Source organism: Cotesia glomerata, unplaced genomic scaffold, assembly GCF_020080835.1.
Source record: "Cotesia glomerata isolate CgM1 unplaced genomic scaffold, MPM_Cglom_v2.3 scaffold_57, whole genome shotgun sequence".
Taxonomy (NCBI): domain Eukaryota; kingdom Metazoa; phylum Arthropoda; class Insecta; order Hymenoptera; family Braconidae; genus Cotesia; species Cotesia glomerata.
Window position 1 is genome coordinate 1 of NW_025404204.1, and position 22985 is coordinate 22985.

Here is a 22985-nt window from a genome sequence, read left to right on the forward strand (position 1 = left end):
TTTAAATATTAAATATTCATAAATTAATTTTCATAGAAATAAAAATAAAATACAACTTTAAAAAAAAATAAAAAAAAACGCAACAAGCCAATCAAAAGAACAAATAGTTGTCACGAAGAAACAATACTACCTATGTTATGCACAAATGTCGTATTTTTTCCAGAAAATCCAACAGAGATTCATGCTTAAAATATTTATCAGTTTTATCAACACAAGCTGGTGACATTGTAGAACGCCGATGATAGAGAGTTGAAGTGGATGGATATAAATCAAGCACATAGTATGGTTATATCAATATGCAGGTTTAGGCAGTGAGTGTTGACGATCGTGTTGTAAACATTGTTGCGATTTCAGCATTGACTTTCACTGGACACTATAACTTGGCCAGAGATCCCAGTTATAAAGAGAATTCACCATGATTCGCCATGCCGTTTCGAACACTCAACCTCTTTAGACTTCAGTTTCAGACTTTAGCGTTCTCAGGCTCCCAGTTCTGGCTATACAAGAGCTAAGTTACCAGCTTTCAGCTTTCAGTACATTGTACATAAGTAGCAGCAGCAGCAGTCACCGAAGAGCTCAGTCCCAGTTTCCTACCTCAGTCTACATATTACTCACTACTAGTTCTCCCAATGAGACACCCATCACAAACCCAGTTCTCAGTTCAGCGCTTCTGTCTATATAGTCACAATTGCAACGACATCTGGGATCTCCAGTTTGCAAACGTTGAAACAGTTCTGCACCTGACAATACTTACATGTACTAATAAATACTAGGTAATTATATATATTTATGTCATTATTAATTATGACATTAAAGTTAGCAGTCATTGACAATTTAAAATATTTTAACAAACAATTGTTCTAAAAACTGCATTTTAGATGGTTTTAGATGTCAATTTTTTCATTTTTCATTACACTTGTTAAAAAAATTATTTAAAATTATTAAATATCTGAATATTACACAATTGGTTATGACATCAAAGTAGCAGTCACTGATCAATTTAAAATTATTTCAACAACAAATTTAAACCTGAAAATTTTTAAAAATATTTTTATTTTTAGTTTTTATATGTCAATCTTTTCACATAACTCATTCTGTTAAAAAACGAAAAGTTACAACATCTGCCAAATTAATTTTCATACAATTATGACATTAAAGCAGTAGTCACTTGATCAATTTAAAAATTATTTTAATAAACAATGAGTTCTAAAATCATTTTTAAAAAATTGCATTTTATTTTTTACTTACATGTCAATTTTTTCTATTTTCATTACAATTTATTTGAGTTAAAAAATCTGAGAAATATTAAATATCTATGAAGATTAATTCTCAATAAAATAAATTTGTTCCAAAAATATTTTGTAAAAAATTTTGTTTTATTTATAATGTCATTTTTTTTACAAAATATTGCAAGATTTTTTTTGAATTTTATTTAAATAAATAATAACAAAATTTATTTGGAGTAAAAATTAAAAAATGATTTTAAAGTAGTACTAGAATGATTTATTATCTTAATTATAAAATAAAATTGTATTTACTAAGAATTTTGATTAAAGATAGAACTTAATCAAAACTACTTATAGTTTGACACGTGAGAGTTTTTAACCTCTCATTGTTATTTTAGCTAGGGGAGAGAATATCAATTTTTTCAATAAAAAACCAAAAGAACAACACAAGTATTGATAAAATGGGAGAACCTGGACTACTGAGAGAGAAAATTGGATTAAGTGGAGTCGAAAGCCAAGGAAACGCCGACGAAAATGCTCATGCTACTAAGAGAACTTACTTGCTTAGTATGAGCTGAGGTGTCTATAAAAATTCGCTTCTTAGGATGCATTTAATATCCTTTCATTGACTTTTTTTTTTGCAATCATTTTTTTCGAACAAAAATTACATAAATCGCGTGCTTAAAGGTAAAAGGGCTTATAGCTATGGGTTAATAGGATTTGTGCTAGGCAAGTGGCGCACAAAAAAATTTTTTTCGCCATTCGGCCTGAAATGTCTGAAACGTAAAATCAGTGAAAAAAAAATTTGGTTGAATAATAGTTTAACAAGACAAGTTGCTACCAAAGTAACAGCCTCATATACAAAGTAAAGATATAAACAAATAGAAAATAAATCAATCAAAAACAAATTACGTAAAATTAATGATTAATTTAAAAGTAAAAACTACGATCAAGACAACAACTAACTATAATTACCTGGATATTAACATGGACAGTGTGCAACAGGGGCAATCTAGCTGCACAAACGGCGCTATGTAAGGCGAAAACAGACAGCATGTTACGGAATGCACTATACTAAACAAGGCCAGAGCCGACTCCTGGAACGCCAGAACCCATTTGTTTAATAGCTTGGTAGCTCCAACAATTTTATATGGAGCGGAAACTTGGGGCTTAGACCATCTGGAGATAATTGACAAAGCACAAACAGACTTTTCAAAAGGAATTACTGCTAGCACCAACACACCAGGATACATGATCAGGCTGGAAACTGAATCACCAACCTCTCAGCAACTCTCCTAGTACTAACATGGAAGTGGATAACACGCATCCTCAAGTTGGAGGATGATCGATGGCCAAAATCTGTCTGTTCAATCTCATTAAGCTAGCTGAATAACCCAAATCTACAAGATCAAATAAACTGGGCTGAAAAGTTCAACAAAATCATCAAGGAAACTAATATGCCGGAACATGTCGCCAACCTCGACCCCAAGTTTGGGAAAAACATCTTGGCTGACTTTCAAAATGCTGCGGTGGAAAAAAGCAAAGCAGAACTACGATTGCTGCCTACGTTCGACATCCTTGCAATCTCAACTAGTATGGACTAGACAACCCGACACGCTCCATGTACTCTGAAGATATCCGTTGTCCAATCTACCTGACTCGTATGGTTGCCTAACTGCGACTCACGCAAATATATATAATTGCCGGATCGTGCCTTGAACACCATCTCCACGTTATCCCCAGGGAATCCTGCAAAATATGTAACTCCAGTGTTGAAACAGTTGAACATATATTGGCATACTGTCCTGCTCTTGATGATCTGAGAAACAAATACCTTCACAATATCGCCGTAACCTATCCAATAAACACACGTACGCTGCACACACTCTGAATATCTACTCCAAAAAAGAAATGGAAAAACCACAAACAAATTCATCGCTGCAGTTTCTACCAGAAGATCCAATACCTGCTTCTAACCCTCCCTTCCTCCCCCCACATACAGCTCTTTTCCTTGTCACATTAAATTCTTCCCAAAAATGAATAAAGTGGTACAAATAAATAAATAAATATGTAACTGTGCCTCCCAAATCATAAATTGTAAATGAGATGCATTGTTATTATCTTAAAAGTAATAAGTATACATACAAATGCTCTGCCAGCTGAGACTGTGGCTGTGGATAATTTGGTTGAATTTAAAAATGCTTGCTTCAGTCATTTCTTTCAATTTGATACTTAGAATTTGAATTAAATTAAATTATATTTAAATTCGATCTTCACTTTCAATTTCAAGTGGAATTTTTGAATCTACCTATGCGTCTTAGATTTATTTGTAATTATTTTAATTATCACTCTTAATTATTGCTTTTAATTGATATTAAATTAAATTATATTTTATAATTATAAGATCTTTCTATATATCTATCTACATACATACATACAAGTAAAAACTACGTAAATAATTAAATCACGCGTACTTTATTGTTTTTTGAATATATTTCCTTTTTTAACTTTAAAAAATTTTATAGTTGAAATTTTACGCCGCTACTACCACAGAAAGTTTTTTTTCACATTTTTAAACTACGAATATGTTCTTTTGTAAACTGGCTGACAAAAAAATTATACGCCCTTTCACCCAGTTAAATCACCAAAATTTCGAATTCTTAAAAGTTAGTAAGGGCGTATAATTAAAGACATACGCCCTTTACCTTTATAATTTTTTTTTTTTCAATTTTTAAGCGTAGGAGAAATGTGTCTACTACTCGATTGGCAATAAAAAAAAAAATATACGCCCTTTTATACCTTTAGGCACGCCGAAATATTAAATTATTTTTAATAGTAAAAATAAAATAAAAATAATTTATTTGTAGGCTGATAAATTTGGAAAACTCGATAAAAGACTCAGGAATTTTATTACTTATCATTTTGGCTTCCAAGATCCAAAGCTCAGATAATTGACCAAGCTGGGTTTTGTTACTTTGAGTATATTGTCAAATAAAAAGCTGGACACTACTCGAAAGCGGGTTGAAGCCGCGCGTTGGCCTACTTGTTGAGCAACATCCGCGACAATGAAGTATTAATATTCGAGAGTTCGAAGAAGCTTGCATGGTGTTGGGGGTTTGTTGTCACTCCGGAGAACAGATTGAAGCCGCGGTTGAGAAAGCTATTAAGAATCACTTAGATGATATTATTAAGAACAAAGGTATATTTAGTTTTATAATTATTAATTATAATTAGCAAGTATTAGATTTACATGTGGAAATTTAAAAATTATAAGTGAGAATTATTTTTAATATTTTTTTGCACGCCTCATAGCGCGAAGCGCATTGAGGTTGTGCTATACTCGACTCGTCAAGGTCAAGCAATTTTGTGATCTTTAAATGCCTCTATCACTACCATATTACACTTATACAATGATATAAGTAGATGTACAACGAAAAAGCTCTTAAAATTAAACCATCTTTTTACTTTCTAAAAAATCATTTCATGTTGCTATTTTAAACAAAAAACATTTTTGAAAAAATTTTACGTGGACGTCCGGATGTCACCCCGTTTTGGATGTACCAACGATTGATCCCGAACAAAATTGATATTTCAAAGATCCGGACTTTTTATTAGTTTAAGAGGAATTCGATTAAACCTGGGTCCGTATTTCCCATATCAGTGGCTTCTAGTTTACGTATTTTTTTTTAGAATTGAATTTTTATTAAAATTCTACTACAACCAAATACAAAGCCAAACGAACTTTTCTTATTTGTCACGTAGAAAATTATGGCGCCACTTGATCCAAGCTAGATTTTTTAGACTGCGTGCGCATATGACGAAAGAAAAAAAGGCGTTGATATTTAAAAAAAAAATAAAAAATATGTAAGGAAGTACTTAATTGATTTTTTTTTTTTAATCAATTACACAATTAATTTTTTTTCTTAAAAATGAATGGCAGCAGATTATGAGGTGTGCACTTTTGGATTTTCCAAACTTTTTTTATAAAAATTCCAAGAGATTATCAGGATGTCTGCTAATTTTAATATTATGTTAATTTTTCAATTATTTTAGATACCACGAATTCAATTCAGGTTTTATTGATGGCAGAAATAAGGGCTGAGTTAAAGTGGGCGAGCTTGGTGAATCTGTAAAAAATGAAATTGGAGTTCAAATGATTGACTATTCTTGGGCCCAAAGACGCTGCTGAAGATGAAGCTCCAGTTGGTAAAAATCAAAAGACAAAAGCCTAAAGCCGCTTTGATAAAGCGAGAAAGCTAAAAGTATAAAAAAGATGACAAAAATGACAAAGGTACTAAAAATTAATTGAAAAATAATTTGAGTTGGCATCTACAAATTTTAGAATTTTATTTTTATTACAAAAATTTAATTTGTAAAAATTTTAAAAATTTTAAGTATGCAATTTTTTTAAAAAATACATTTTAATTCTAATTTAATAAATTAAAAAAAAAATAAAATTGTCCAGCCTAACTTAAGTATTATCTAAAAGTATACGATATTGAAATTATCCAGATATTTGAAAATTATTGGAATTTTTTTAACCAATCAATTCTTAAAAAAAAAAAAAAAAAATTTAAATTAAAAACTTTTTCTAAAATTTCTACTTAGTAGAATTTTCAAGTTAAGAATTTACTATTACAATTTCAAAATTCTTATAAAAATAAAAAGCTGTTCATTTTTTTAATTAACAATTTTATGAAAATTAAATGTAACACTAAAGAGTTAGCCGACGTTGTTAATTTTTGATTTTTAATTATTAAAATTAGAACTAAAAATATTTTTAAAAATTGCACTAGTTTATCAAGTTTTTACAAATGAAAATTTTTTGTTTTGTAATCATTTTCAATAAAAAAAAATTTTTTAATTTTTAGATGTCGGCTTAATTATTATCGTAAAAATTAAATTAGCCTAATCTGAAAATTTTAATAATTTATTTAATTAAAAATATTTATAAAAAAAAAAAATTAAAAGAGAAAAAATTTCACATGTAAGAAAATATTAAAATCATCCGTGCAATTTTTTAAGAAAATATTTTTTAGTTCTAGTACAGTAATTAAAAAAATTAAAACCCCCGACTAAATTTAGTGGTTACATTTAATTTTTGATAAAATAATAAGTTAAAAATGCCTGAACAGCTTTATTTTATAAGAATAAAATGGTAATCAAAAAGGGTAATTTAATTTGAAAAATTATACTGAAGTAGAAATTTTAGAAAAATTATAAGTGAAATTTTTTTTTTAAATATTTTTTTTTTTTTTATTATCTAAATTTAAATTAATAAAAAAAAAATCAAAAATTATCGGCTAATTTTAGTATCATAATTTTTATTTCAGACTCAAAACCAGCTGAGGAAAATTCCGACTCTGCAAGGACAATAAGCGAGTTAATGAAAACCAAGGTCCACTTCCACAAGCCCGGAGAAAACTACAAAACAAACGGCTACGTGGTGACTCCCAAACACTCAAAAATTACTCGCGGAGCATCTAAAATCACCGGTGGACAAGTCCGGACCCGCTTTCCCCCCAGAACCAAATGGAATCCTCCCACATCGGCCACACTGCAAAAGCAATAAACACTAAACTTCGACTACGCAGCGGCTCTGGCAACGGAATCTGCTACCTTCGCTACGACGACACCAACCCCGAAAAAAGAGAGGAAGAAAAAATTCTTCACAGGCATCCGAGAGATGGTAGAGTGGCTGGGGGGTACCAATAGCAGCAATCACACACTCATCAGACCAACTTCCAGCAATTGTACGAATTAGCAGTGAAGCTGATAGAAAAAAGGCCATGCGTACGTTTGCCACCAGAAAGGGAGTGAGGAGATGAAGGGGTTCAACCCTCCCCGAGTCCTTGGCGCGAGAGACCTATTGCAGAAAGTCTCCAGCTGTTCGAGGACATGAATAACAGGTTGCTGGACGAGAGAGAAGGAGAAGCTACAGCTTGAGGATAGAAAGTAACTCTAGAGAAGGCAAAGCAGGACCCAGTGGCTTATAGAATTAAATTCACGGCTCACCACCGCACCGGAGAAAAAATGGTGCATTTTATCCTACTTACGACTTCACTCACTGCCTGTGCACGACAGTATTGAAGAATATCACTCACTCTCTTTGCACCAAAAAGAGTTCCAGACAAGAAGGTCTTCTTATTATTGGCTCTGCAATGTCCTGGATCTTTACTGTCCAGTCAGAGGAGTGGGAGTACGGGAGGTTGAATTTGAGCTAGCTACTGTCGTGTCTAAAAAGAAAAATTGCTAAGCTAATTGACGAAGGCATCGTTGCAGACTGGGATGATCCAAGATTTGATTTCACCCTGACTGCTTTAAGAAAGAAGGGATTCCCTCCAGAAGCGATCAACAATTTCTGCGCCCAGATGGGAGTCTCTGGCGCCCAGGCTGTTGTTGAACCAAGCCGGTTCTTGAAGCTGCTGTTGTTAGAGATGTTCTGAATCTAACCGCTCCCAGGAGCACATGAGTGGTCATCGACCCAGATTAAAAATCACCATCGCTAACTTCACAGACCAGCTCCCATTTGACCAAAATTGAGGTCCTTTGATTTTCCCTCTGATGATCTTGACAAAGGACACAACACTCTATTGCTTTTGATGAAATTGTTGTTTATATTGAAGCCGCTGATTTTAGGGAGAGTCGAGGAAAAAGGATTCAGAAGACTCACTCCTAAGCAATCGGTGGGGTTGAAATATATTGGAGTGGTTTTGACGCTGCAGAAAGAATTGAGAAGGATCTAGTGGGGAGAAAATTACTGGGCTGGTTGTTTCGACAGGAACCGGTTAATGATAAGAATAAGCCCTAAAGCGTTTATTCGCACTGGGTTGCTAAACCGAAGCTTGCTTCTATTAGGCCTACCACTATGAAGTTGTTTAAGCACCAAAAGAATCCCCGAGGATGTTAATGAAGTTCCTAATGAGGGTTTCTTAGTGATATATTAAACTTCGCCGAGTAAGAGAGGAAGTTGTGGGGTATATTGATGCCGGGCGGGCTTGATGCTGCTAAGCCGTTTACGCAGTTTCAGTTTGAGAGGAATGGATTCTTTTCGGTTGATCCGGATACTCGATGCCGGGAAAAGTAAAGAGGTTTTGATTATTTTTTATTTAATAATGTTAATTTATTTTTATTATTCTTATTATATTAAGAAATGAGCTTGTATCTTGTGAACTACTGACATTTTTAAAGAAATAAGCTCACTCCGACATTACACTCATCGAGACCTTTCATTTGAGTACCCACATCAATTTTTCATATATTTATGTATATTATATATATGTATGTATGAAAAATATATCAGAAATTCATGTGGAGTACTCAAATGAAAGCTCTTGATGAAGTGTGACATCAGGATGAGCTTATATCTTTAAAATGTCAATATTGAAGAAAGTTCAGGGCAATATAAAAGATATCTTGTGAATTATTGACATTTTGAAGATATAAGCTCACCCGACATTACACTCATCGAGACCTTTTCATTTGAGTACCCACATCAATTTTTCATATATTTGATATATTTATGTATATGTATATATGAAAAATATATCAAAATACGTAATGGTGCTCAAATAAAAGCTCTGATGAATGTAATGTCGGGGTAACTATCATTAAATGTCAATATTTGACAAGTTCAGTCTAATTTAACAGATATTTTATGAATTATTGACATTTTAAAGATATAAGCTCACCCGGCATCACACTCATCGAGACCTTTCATTTGAGTACCCACATCAATTTTCATATATTCATATATATTATATATATGTATATATGAAAAATATATCACTCATATGTGGGTACTCAAATGAAAGCTCTTGATGATAAAACATCAAGATGAGCTTATATCTTTAAAACGTCAATAATTAAAAAAGTACAGTGCAATTTAACAAAAGTCATTATTTAATAAAGCAAAATTTTATTTATTTATGATTCATAAGTTACGGCAGTCACATAGTTGCTAGTAATTTTTAAATACTTTTTTAACTTCTCATTATTATTGTTATTTTTATAGATTACCGCTTTTTATAGATTAATAATAATAATTTATTTTTGTTTTTTTTTTTAGCTTGTCTTCAACAGAACGGTGACACTTAAAGAAGATGCAGGAAAAGTGTAACAAAAGTCTTAAAAATAATTAAACTGATTTTGTACTGATTAAATTAATGAATAATTTAATTTTTTTGTACACCGTACAATTAATAAAAAATTAATTCATCATACAAGATTCATAAGTAGGTACCATATATTTAATATTTATAAATGCATCTTCGCCACCATATCTCTCCAATACTTCTAAAGTTTCTTGAATCAAATCCGCTGGATTTTCCACCCCACGTTGCTTTGAGAGTAATCAATACGCTTCTCCAAGATTCCACTGCATCAAATTTTAATATAATTAATTATTATTGTAATTATTTTTAATGAATTAAATAAACTACCATTTCTATCCTTGAGTCAAATTAGGGAATTGGAAGGAATTTGTCTGGAAGTAAGGGAACCAAAGATTCGCCAACACAATCAAGCAGGAATCCTGACCAGCCGCTGCAAAGCTTCTCATTGTCGATGCAAATAATTTCCGGAACTTTGGTAATTGTCAAAAGCATCTGCGAATAGGTGGATAAATATTTATTATTATAATTATTAAGCAGACACCTCAGGGCATGCAAATCTGACTATAATAACTTTTAATTGAAGTATAATTAATTGTGGCACGACCGGTAATATTTTTGCGGACCACCGTGCTCCAGCATGTCCGAATTCCCTGTTCGACTAAAAAGAATTTGTACGGGTGCTCGGTTTCAGTCAACCCGTCGAAGAACATCGGCAAGTAGTGATGAAAATCAGCTCTTCTATGTTTACTTTCCAGGTTATTGATGAAGAAGTCATTTTCTATTGAGGAAGAATTGGGGGAAACAAACCGCGTTCGTAAAATTTACGGAACTTTTGACGGGTTTTGGCGGATTTGGTTTGTAGAGACCGAACTTGGGAGGGTTTTCTGCTGGTGTGTTTTTCCTGAAATTTTTTAATTAATTTTTAATTAAAAAGTTGAAAAATTTTATTTTTATTATTTATATTATTTTTGTAATGAAAGAAATAAAAGTTAGCCGAGGAAATCAAAAAATTTTTATGACTTTTTTTATTGAAGAATTATTACAAAAAAATTAAAAAAATTTTTTTTTCATTTTTTAAAAACTTCAAATACTATTTTGCAATTTTTTAAAAATATTTTTTACTCATATATAAATAAAGCAAAATAAAAATAAAAAATGTCGGCTAACTTTATTATTATTATTATTTTTTATATTATTTATTTATTGATTTTTACATTGTTATATTTTATTATTTATTTATTAAAATATTAGTGTTATAAGAAAAGTTTGAAAAATTTAATTTTTTTTTAAAATGTGTCTTACAATTTTTTTATACGACCAATAATTACAATTTCATTGTAATTTCTTAATTAAAATTCATAATAAATTATTCAAATTTTTTCTAATTATAAAAATCTTAATTTTGAAATTCCGGATTTTTTATTGGTCTTAACAAAAAATTGAGACACTTTTTTTGTAAAATTAAATTTTGAATAAATTTTATTTTAAAATTTGAATAAATTTTATTTAAAATTTTTTTATACGACCAATATTTCTTCCGCAATTTAAAAAAATTACCATCATTAATTATTAATAATTATTTTGAAATTAAGACAAAAATTTTGGCTCTAATAATAATTAATTTTTTAATTTATATTTAATTTACCTGAAGAGCTTGAATTGTAAACGCTGGAACAACTCGGGGTTTTTTTTTATACTTTGGATTATTTTTATGAATTTCAGCCCAAAATTGTCGCTGATTTACCATTATTAAAATTAAATTAATTACGCAACTAAAATTTATTTAATTAATTTTTGTGCAATTGTTGGACAAATAATTTTATTGTGCTGTCGTAGCGTAAATTTATCAGCTAGAGGTTTAACAAACTGTCAGCTGCCATAGCAACCTTAACGCACTGCGTCAAAATGCTAAATAATTAATATAATATTAATATTAATATCGATACATATACATATAATATATACGATTACTATATATTGTTTATATTGTTTTATCAATAATTAAGATAGTCATTTGAAAAATATATTACATTTTATTAAATTGCAATAAGTATAAATCATAACATAAGTTATTAAACTAAATGCAATTATTTTACACATTAACAGAAGATGTGTGGAATTCGGATCGCTGAATAATAAATCACGTTTTTAGGTTCTTCTTTGTCATTTTTATGAAGTAAATTTAAATATTCAGTGCCTATTGGTGCGGGGATTCCCCATAATTACAGCCTGCCTCGGAAACTCCACTGGATAACGTCTGTCTGACCGTAGTACGCTTGCATCGAATAAATGATCCAAGCTGTACTTTCAAACTGAGAAATAAAAATAATATTATTAGGCACTTTTTATTCATTTACTTATCACTCAAGCTAACTTGTTTTGTTTTTAATAATATTTTTACTGTTTAAAAAAAAATTAATATATTTTAATAAAAAAATGTAATCAACTATTGAAATATTAAATTACAATTTTAAAGAATAAAACAAAAAATTAAAAACTCAAATTTTAAGAGCTTAAAAAAAAATTAACAATTCAAAGTTAATATAAAATTAAAGACTTAGCTAATAACACTGACGTAGTTGTTCGACTTGAAATTTTATTCTAGTTAAAAAAATACAGTGTATCTCTAAATACATAATTGAAAAATGACCTTGTATCTTGTAAACTATTGATATTTTTAAAGATAGTAAGCTCACTCCGATATTACACTCATCAAGACCTTTCATTTGAGTACCCACATCAATTTTTCATATATTTTATATATTATATATATATATATATGTATATATGAAAAATATATCAAAATGCATGTGGATACTCAAATGAAAGCTCATGATGAGTGTAACATCGAAATGAGCTTATATCTTAGAAAATGTTAATATTTAAGAACTGACTTTACTATCTTGTCAGCTAATGATATTTTTGAAGATATAAGCTTATCCCGATGTTACACTCATCAAGACCTTTCGTTTGAGTACCCACATCAATTTTTCATATATTTTATATATTATACATACGTATATATGAAAAATATATCAAAATGCATGTGGGTACTCAAATGAAAGCTCTTGATGAGCGTTGCATCAGGATGAGCTTATATCTTAAAAAATATCAATAATTAAGAATTGCTATCTTGTCAACCAATGATATTTTTGAAGATATAAGCTCATCTCGATATTACATTCATCGAGACCTTTTATTTGAGTACCCACATCAATTTTTCATATATTTTATATATTATATATATGTATATATGAAAAATATATAAAAATGCATGTGGGTACTCAAATGAAAGCTCTTGATGAATGTAACATTGGAATGAGCTTATATCTTTAAAACCGTCAATAGTTAAGAAAATACAGTGCAATTTAACAAAAGTCATTATTTAATAAAGCAAAATTTCATTTATTTATATTTGACGAGTCCCGGCAGTCACCTCGTGACTACAAGAATGCTAGTATTTATTAATTTAGAAGTTGATTTTTTTTTAAATAAAATAAAATTGCAAGTGTCAATAACTGGGTCTTTTAAATTAAAATAAATACTTACAGAAGCTAAATTAAGAACAGATTCTTTCATCTTAGCTAAACCTTGTCTAGTAATACCATTGACTTCTCCATAACTGGTCATCAAATCAGCAACCAGCATCGAATGCCGTCGATCTATACTCATCCCGTGATTCTCCATCACCAATTTAATTTCCGTCATAATAGTCGAACGAGCTGCTTCAATCCCTCAGAGTTTTGAACACCTCCATCGTATTATTGAGGTAGTTTTGGTATTAAAAATACCTGGAGTCGCCATAACTTCAACGAAAGATTGTCACCTTCAACAAACAATTTGAACTTCTTCTTCTTTCGTTACCTTCCTCTCTTCTTCATTGGAGCCACTTTCACCAGCTTGTTCATCAATGTGAATAATCGCTCTGGAGACCGAAGGCATTCCCTTGATAATAACTTTGGGCACCGCTTCTTTTCAGAATGTTCAACGAGTGGCTCATGCTCTGCTTAGCGTTAGCAACTGGGACGATTGTCATTATCGAGCGGCTGTGAACTCTCACCTCCTTGAAGTGCTTTTTCAATTTAGCCGTCTCCAGCGAGTATTTGATCGAGTTGACGTCAACTTCCAGCATCAACAGTTTTATTCTTCCGATATCGAGTTTCACCAGAAGAAAACAACTATCTGACAGTATTACTTCTTCAAAAGTACTCTGTTACTTCTCCAAGAGTTGTTTTTTTCAATTCTTCCTTTGACTCGACGCGCAAAGTCCTCGTTTTCATCTTCCGTGAGGTAAGCAGTGATAATTGGGGTGCTGATCTTGAGCTGGCGTTTATTATCTCTTTTTATACGTGGGACACCCTGGGTGATGTTCATAGAAGCTACTCCGGCGAAATGGAAGGTCTTCAAGGTCATCTTTATGAGAAAAATAATATATTATTAATATAAAAACAATAATAATAATAATTGTGCAAAATTAAAAATTGAAAATTAAAACACATATCGATGATAAAAGAATTATTAATATTGTATCTAAAAAATTAAAAATCTAAAAAGCGCAATTTAAATTTCAAATTAGAAATTTCATTAAATAATTAATATTAAATTAATAAAACTAGAAAACTAATAAAAGATATTATGTATATAATGATATTTTTCATATTTGTGAAATATATAAAATATGAAAAACTCGTGTGGGTATTCAAATAAAAGGTCTCGATAAGTGTAACTCTAGGATGGGCTTATATTGCTAAAAATATCATCAGTAGACAAAATACAACGTCATTTCTTAATTATTGACATTTTTCAAGATATAAGCTCATCTTTTGATGTTACGCTCATCGAGACCTTTCATTTGAGTACCCACATCAATTTTTTCATATATTTTATATATAATGATATTTCTCATATTTGTGATATATAAAATATATAAAAAATGTAGTATTCAAATGAAAACTCATCAAGAGTTTTCATTTGAGTACCTACATGCATTTTTGATATATTTTTCATATATATGAAAGTGTCCTCAATTGGACACTGACTTAGTGCATCCTATCTAATTGTTAATTACTATCAAATAATATATGATCAATTTATCAGATAAAAGCATAGAATTACTACTATTAATTTTATATTTAAGCTTTTACTATAATAAAACAATTGTTATATTCATTTTCTTTTCTATGGAACCCAATTATTGGCATTGCTGTAAGGTTCAATGTACTGTTAAAATAAATAAATAAATAAATATATACATATATGTAATGTATATAAATATATGAAAATTGATGTGGGTACTCAAAATGAAAGGTCTTGATGAGTGTAACTCTAGGATGAAGTTTATATTATTAAAAAATATCATCAGTAGAAATATAACGTATTTCTAATTATTGACATTTATCAAGATATAGCTCAGTCTTGATGTTGCCATGAGACTTCATTTGAGTACCATATCAATTTTTCATATATTATTTTATATATATGATTTTTCTTATATTTGTGAAATCTATAAAATATGAAAAAAATTGATGTGGGGTATTCAAATGAAAGGTCTCGACGAGCGTAACATCAATATGAGCTTATATCTTAAAAAATGTCAATAATTAAAAATCACGTTGTAGTTTGTCGAATGATGATATTTTTAACGATACCATTAATAATTAATATTATAAAATATAATTAATATTATTATTTCAATTTTTAAAAAATGAGTCAAATATATTAAAAAAAATTTCATTGCAAGTTTCATATAAAAATTTTTTCAAAATTATCTTGTTAAAAAATTCTTTTAAATTATCAAATGTCTTCAAATTAAACTATCCTTAATTACAATAACAATAATGAATAATTTATAAAAATACTAAAAATAAAATAATTTTACCTGAGTTCCAGGTTCACCAATACTCTGCGCAGCCAGCGCCCCAACCGCAGTGCCAGGTTCAATTTTCGCCCTCATAAACTTCTTTCTTGCACGTGAACATAAACTCCGGAAACTTGCGTCAAAGTACTCCTCTCCAACTGCTGAGCAGCCTTAATACTCGGTGGATATTTTTTTCTCAACATAGAAATTTTCCTCGCGACCGTAGTAAGAAACGCCGTGAGTTCATTTTTAAATTCCTCACTCAAGCATTTAAAATCATCTTTAGCCAATAACAAAGAAGCAGCACTAACAACTTCCGAGCCTGACAAAGCATCTCCATTTTTATCAGGCACCTTGGCACGAACATGATCCAGCACCCTTTTATAATCAACCGGACAGTCTTTACCTTCCATATAAGTAGGATCCATAGAATCTCCACCATATTCAAACTGCACAATACCCCCGGAGGAATTCCTCACAGTTTTATCATAATGCAAGCCCAAGTCTTCAAGATTCTTCATCAATCTCCGCTGCATGTACCCTGTTTCTGCAGTCTTTACAGCAGTATCAACCAAACCTTCTCTCCCACCCATCGTGTGAAAAACAAACTCAGTCGGAGTGAGCCCGGAGTAAAAAGAATTCGAAACGAATCCTTTAGCCGCGGGAATTTTAGAGTGTCTATCAAAGTGAGGCAGCGCACGATCTTCAAATCCATTTGGAACACGATGACCACTGATAGCTTGCTGCCCCACGCAAGCAATCATCTGCGAAATATTAATATAACTCCCCTTACTTCCAGAGAGAGTCATGATCAACGGACTGTTGCTGCGGTGCAGCTCCCTCAAGCAAGCTTTTGCCAGCCTTCTCTCTCGAATATCCGACAGCTCTTTTAGAATCTTAGACTCGAGAGTTTCCTCCATAGAGCAGCCAGGCGCGAGTTTGAGCTCCCCTGCCTCCATCTGCTTGATCAGATCTTCACAGATTCTTTATAACCGTGCTCCAGCAAGTCCTGCTTGGCCTTGAGCAATCTCTGACCCGGAGTGACATCTCCAATTCCAATTGAGAACCCGCGATTCATTAAATAAATACTCGCCATTCTGGACAGCCGCCACATCGCAGTAGTAGCTGCGTCCTCGCTCCAGTCTCTTAACAAGACATAGAAAATATTCTGCTTGGACCCAGAGCCGAGAGTGTTTTTGTCCATCGAGCCAGCTAGCAGCTCGGAGTTTCTTATCACGACAAATGAATCATTCGCGCAAAGTTCTTCTTGATCTGTGTAATTTTTTCCCTTAGTTCTTAAATTAGCCAGAATTTTGCAGCTTTTATTCGGGCGTAAAATCAAGCTGAAAATTTGTTTCCCGGTCCAGAGTGGACGAGGCTTTAATATAGCCGGCTCTGGCATGTCTATCTGCATGTTGGAGTCGAATCCGGCGAGGAGGCAAGCTGCTAGCTGCCAGGCCTCGGATTTGTTTAGGAAAGTGTCCTTCTGGGTGAGCAAAATCCTCCGGTTAAGAAATCTTGAGTTGCTGCGATCAAAAGCTCGCCGTTTCGTGGCGTTACTAAGTTAGACTTGTTTCCCATTAGGACTAAAGCTTCCGCTCGGGCTTCTTCGGTCTGTGGTAAATGCACGTTCATTTCGTCACCGTCGAAGTCGGCGTTGTAAGGATTGCACACGCACTCGTTGAAACGGAAGGTACGGTGCTCGAGAACTTTTGCTTTGTGCGCCATTATACTCAGCTTGTGCAGTGAGGGCTGGCGGTTGAACAATACTAAGTCGTCGTCCCGCAAATGACGCTCCACTATGTCGCCCATTTTCAAATTCCTGAGCGATCTTTAGCTCTGTTGGCGAAGCCTAAGAATATTGAAGTTACTTCTTTGTTCTTCATTATTTTTACGTGGTTGGCGCCAGGGTGTTTATTAGCGCCGTTGAGGACTAGCTGACGCATCTTTTCGATGTTTGCTGTACACACTCGCTCGGGGTAGGTCAGTGTTTTTGCGACGTGAATTGGTATGCCAACCTGCTCGATTCGAAGATTTGGATCGGGTGATATTACGGTACGAGCGGTGAAGTTTGCACGCTTGCCGGATAAATTTCCTCGGAAACGACCTTGTTTTCCTTTTAATCTTTGGACTAAACCACGGCCTGGATTTGTTGGCTGAAAAATTAAGTTTTATTACAAAAAAATAAGAGATAAATAATTATTGTTTGTTATTTTGTTTGTCGCATTGTATTATTATATTATATTATTACTTTAATTAATTTAATATATGCAATTTGCAATGTGATTGAGTGATCTACGTCAATTGAAGTGTTCTAATTCTTAATTTGGACTTTAATAACATACTTAAACTTTGAATTTTTATTTTTACATCTATCTTTTTCATTTTTATTATATTCATAAAATGCTATTCTTTGTATTATTTTTGTATGGACGGCCGCAAGAAGTTTCGACTTCATGGTTCATGAATAAAGAAATAATAATTATTTTTCGATGACCGAAAATGTTTCACTGAGTAAAAAATTAACTTCTTTTGCTTAATCTTAATTAAAAATAAAAAATTTAATTATTAGATATATTCAACCCGAAGATAGTATTGAGTGCTCATACCAACAATAAAAGTGGTGAAAATAAATTTAATAAATAAAAATTTAATGTAAAATTTAAAATTAGTCTAACATCAATTTGGATCGGGGATAATGGCTTTTGAAATATAGAACTCTTTAATTAGTAAAAACACCGATCTTCGGAAAATAGTAAATAATAATAATAATAATAATAATGATGGTCACAATTTGTCATTTTTTTATTTTTTAGGCGGGTATTCTGGTCTAGAAATTTGAAAAAATTGATTTTTTTTTTTCATATTTTCAAAGCTTAACCCTTTAAAAATATGTCTTTAGGAGGATTTTAGAAAATTCAAATTATTTTCGAAGAAATGGCTATTTTTAAACACGTTTTTCTTGAAACTGTCTTTTAAAACGATATCCACGATTTTTCAAGTTCTACTGAACCGAATTACTTGAAATTTGGTGTAAGTCTTCTTTATAGACTTTTCTATTGCATGAACTATCCTCATCCCTCAATTTCAATATTTACTATTTTAAAAATTTGGAAAACTCAAAAAAAGTGGTACAAAAATTAATTTCCACTTTTTTTTTTCAGGTAATTGTCATTTTGTAAAAAATTTTTTCTAACTTTTTTTTTTAGTTAGTACGGCACAAGTTGTTTCCTCTAAATTAATACCTTTTTTTTCTCCAGACGCTGTTAGGATGGTTGGAATCGCGTGGGTATGATCACGTGCCAATTTTTGAAAACCCCCCCATTTATTAACTGCTCACTTTTTGAATTTTTTACTTTTTTTCTGTATTCTTGAAATATCAATAATAAATATTTTATAAAAAATTCAGATAGTAAATATATTAATTTCCTTTTTACGACACTTTCCAAAAATTACTTTTGAATTCTAAAGCTTCTGATCAGAACCCCCCTTAAATAAAACGTGAAGTCTAAAAAATTGCATTTATAATTTTTTAAAACTTCTAAATATGTAATTTTTGAAATAAAATTTTTTTGATATAATTTATTAATTAAAAAAATTCTAAAAATTATTAGATGTCTCCTCACTTTCAATATTCACATATTTTTTCAGAGAATTTTTCACTGATTATTTACAAGATAATTTTATTTGAAGATTTTTAAAATATTGGTATGAAAAATTTTCAATGTTTAAAAATGAATAAAATTTTACCTGTTTATCCAAAGGAATTCCAGTGACTTGACTGTTAATATAAAAAGCAGTATGAATTTGTATAAACTCAAGAACATCATTGTACTGTAACATCTTCATGCCTCTCTCCCGAGACTGTCTAATTTGATCATTGAGCAAAACAATCTGACTCAGTCTCATAGTTAAGTTGTCTTCATTTTTGTACCAGATTTTGAAATCATATTTTACACTGGGCCTGATACAAATTGGCGGAACAGGTATTCTGGTGATTAACAGATCTTTTGGCATACCGGTATTTGGATTCATCATTAAAAACGGCACATCGTTAACTGGTATGCGTTCAAATAAATTTAGCACCTAAATAATGAAAGTTTATTATTTTTTTTTTATTTTTATTATTTAGTAATTACTAATTATTTATTTAATAAATAATAATTACCTCAAGCGGATTTAAGATGCTAAGCCAAATGAGAAGTCTTAAGTGTTCCTTCTAACTCTTTATTACTTTGCATTGCCGTTTCATATTCAACTAATTCATTAGCCATCACTTGAGGTCACTCTTTTTGATTTTTGAATTTTTGGTGTACAATTTTTAACAGACCAGCTTTTTTTACGACACCATTTAAATCTCCACAATATGGACACACTGACTTCTTTTTAACCTTTTTTAAAATTTGTGATCTCAGAGCTTTGCGTTCTAAGTAACCAAGATTAGGATTTGATACGCGCTTAACATACTGCGCTTTTGCTTGTTCGTCTAATAATACACGAGAACATTTCTGTAAAAAAAAAAAAAAAATAATTGTAGCAAAGATTTTTCCTTTAATTTTAAAAATTATAATTAATAATTAATTAATAATAATTTTATATTACAGAAAAAATATTGGTCGTATAAAAAAATTTTTGAAATAAAAGTTCAATATTTAATTTTCTAAAAAAAATGTCTCATAATTTTTTTTTAGGACCAATAAGAAAGCCGTAAATTCAAAATTAAGATAAAATAATTAAGATAGATTACAGTAAAATTAAATGAAACTAAAGTTAGCTACAAATTTTTTTAATTCATATAATAAATCATAAGTACTTATTAAGATGCAGAATAATTTATAATAATAATTAAAACATTGTGATGGAAAAATTGTAAAAAGCAGTTCTTATGTTGTACAATGCTAAATAAATATTTATCTTCTTATAAAAAATCAATTACAATAATAAAAATACATAAAATTTTCACTAACAAATTTTTTTTACAATAATTTAAGGTAGTTGGGGCCTGTAAGTCATATTTCAAGAAAATTATGAAATTTTTTCTACCGAAAGATAAATTAATAATTAATCATCAGATTTCAGATCAATTCACCACACCGTTTTTGAGTAATTAATTTTCGAAATTGCATCATTTACACGCGGAGGTATAGAAAGATGGTAAAGATGATGCAATTTCAAAATTAATTACTCAAAAACGGTGTGGTGAATTAATCTGAAATTTTGGTTATTAATTATTGATATCTTATTCTTAATTATTAAGGGGTATTCTAATCTAGAAGCATGAATTTCAGGTAATTTTTGAAGTGCCGTAAAAAAAAGGCAATCAATATTTTACCATCCATCTTTTTATAAGTTATTTATTAACAATACAAGAATACAGAAAAATAAAAAAGTTGAAAATTCAAAAATTAGTAGCTGATGAAGTGGGAGGGTCTCAAAATTGGCACGTGACCATGCCCACGATTTCAACCCTCCTAGCAATGTGAAATAAAAAATAAAAAAGATTATTAATCAAGAGTAATTTCGACTGAAGAAAACAGTAATCTGATTTTGTCTTTGTGATTTTTGTTTTGAGACTACCTTTATTTCTTTTCATTTCTGTGCTTTTTATTGAATACGATTCTGATTAGAAAATAAAGATTTGCTCCTTAAATTCTAAATTTTATAAATGTAAATTTATGTATTTTTGTTAATTTACCATTCGGCTTATGACGCCTTGGCATAACTGTTGATAAATAAATAAATAAATAAATAATTTTCTGAAATATGCCTTACAGGCCCCAACTACCTTAATTGCTACAAAATTATAAAAAGTTTTTTGTCAACTCCACACGGAAAACAAGATTACACTGGATATAATCCCAGATTATACTCAGTGATATCTGTGTTGAAAAAATTTCAGATAGTAGCTAGAAAAATCCAGATTATACTGCGTGATATCTGGATTATACTTCATTGTAATCTGGATTATACTAGCTACTATCTGAAATTTTTTTTCGCTCAGTATAATCTGGGATGATATCCAGTGTCATCTTGTTCTTTCCGTGCAGTTTCATAAAATTAAATGATACTGAAATTGACAGACTTCTGCTAAATTTGTTAATTTTTTCTAACAAGTAAAATATTATAAAAATATATTTTACACTTAGAAATGATCAAAAATAACAAATACAAATTTTTTAAAAGTATATTTTTTTAAAAATGAATTTTTAATTATAACTAAAAAAATTGTCTGCTAATTTTTTAGTGTCATAAAATGAATTAAAAATGGAATAAAATAAATTACCTTGCAAATAGATTGTAGAATATTAACAATAGACTTGAAATATCCATAATGAAAAACTGGAAACTCAAGATTAATGTATCCAAAATGCCCAATGCAATCAAGGTATGGTAAATTACAAGTTTTACATTCACCTTGTTTCTTACAAAGGCCCTGAAATAAATTTATCAATGAATATTAAATTAATTTACAAAATAATCAATTTTATTTACCAGTCGGGGGTCCAAGGCACTGTACGGCACAGGTGTGTGATCTTGCTCTGAATAAAGTGGATGACAAACGACATTAACATGTGCTTGTCTCGCAATGTCATGATGACTGTTTATCGCAAATGTAATGTGAGATCTAAAATAAAGAAATGATAATTTAATAATTGAGAAAATAAAATTGTAAAATTAAATAATCATCACAAAAAAACTTACATTTTTTTAGCAAGATGAGTTTCCCGAAACTGTTCCTTAACCATCTTGAGGTTATAATTTGTTTATTTTGATCAATAGAGCAATTAAATAATTACTAGTTATCAACAATCAACTATCAGCTGTTTAGCTGTCAGCAAATTAATTTTTACTGAGAGTAAGTTTGAATTTATTTACATTATTGTAATATTATACAGTTGATGAAAAATACAACTGCAGCAATTAATTCCCGACGACACTTCTCACGTGTTCACATGCTTTTGAATGCCAACATGTTGTGCACAAGCCAATGTTGTGCTGATGCAACAGCGTAGTTACTAACGTCCCTTCAGATGGCCATTCTTGAATATTCTATGAAATTAATATTTTTAATTTCTAATAAGGTAAAAGACCCAATACCGTGTTGTTATGTCCTCCCCCTGGTGGACAACGATAGAAATCTTTATTTAAATTTAAAGTTACCGACGTGGTCTTTGATTCGCCCGGGAATATTGAAATACTCAACTTTATCAACGGGAACTTGTAGGATGAGGAAAATGATATAAAATGAATATAAATTAAATAAATAATTGAACGGAATTAAGTTAACTGAATCGAAGTATATATTCAAAAGACTTTACACAAAATTAGAAAGGAGGTGATAAGTCTGTTATGTCCGATGATATAGTAGATGTTGATTTGATGCATTACGCGGCAAATTCACTATAATTTAAATTATTTAATTTAATTTATAATAAATTATATATTATAAATAATGCATTTTGTTTATATACAAATTTGTTGTAGCACATAAATTAAAGTATAGTAATCTCCTTTAAATAAACATCAACAAACTAACTTTGTCAACATTTCTCAGAACTATAAAAGTACCCGAACAAGCTTGCTTGTGTTACTCGACAATTAAACTCCTTCCTTCTGGGTCCTAGCTGTACTCCTACTCAGGACACTCAGGTACTCGTCCTTTCCAGCCGTTGTTGTTGAACTACCTGGACTCGCCAGCAGAGTTTTTCTCCGAAGTTTCATCATCCCTGGGAATTTACCGGACTGGAGTGGTTGAACTGGACTTGTCATGAATGAGGGTCACTAATC

The 22985-nt window shown here is 30.7% G+C and overlaps 2 pseudogenes; one reads left to right on the plus strand and one right to left on the minus strand.

Moving 5' to 3' along the window:
- The first annotated feature begins 1687 nt into the window (after positions 1 to 1687).
- Positions 1688 to 9374, plus strand: LOC123274697 (annotated as a pseudogene).
- Positions 9375 to 9688: 314 nt separating this feature from the next.
- LOC123274698 lies at positions 9689 to 22042 on the minus strand (annotated as a pseudogene).
- Positions 22043 to 22985: the final 943 nt, after the last annotated feature.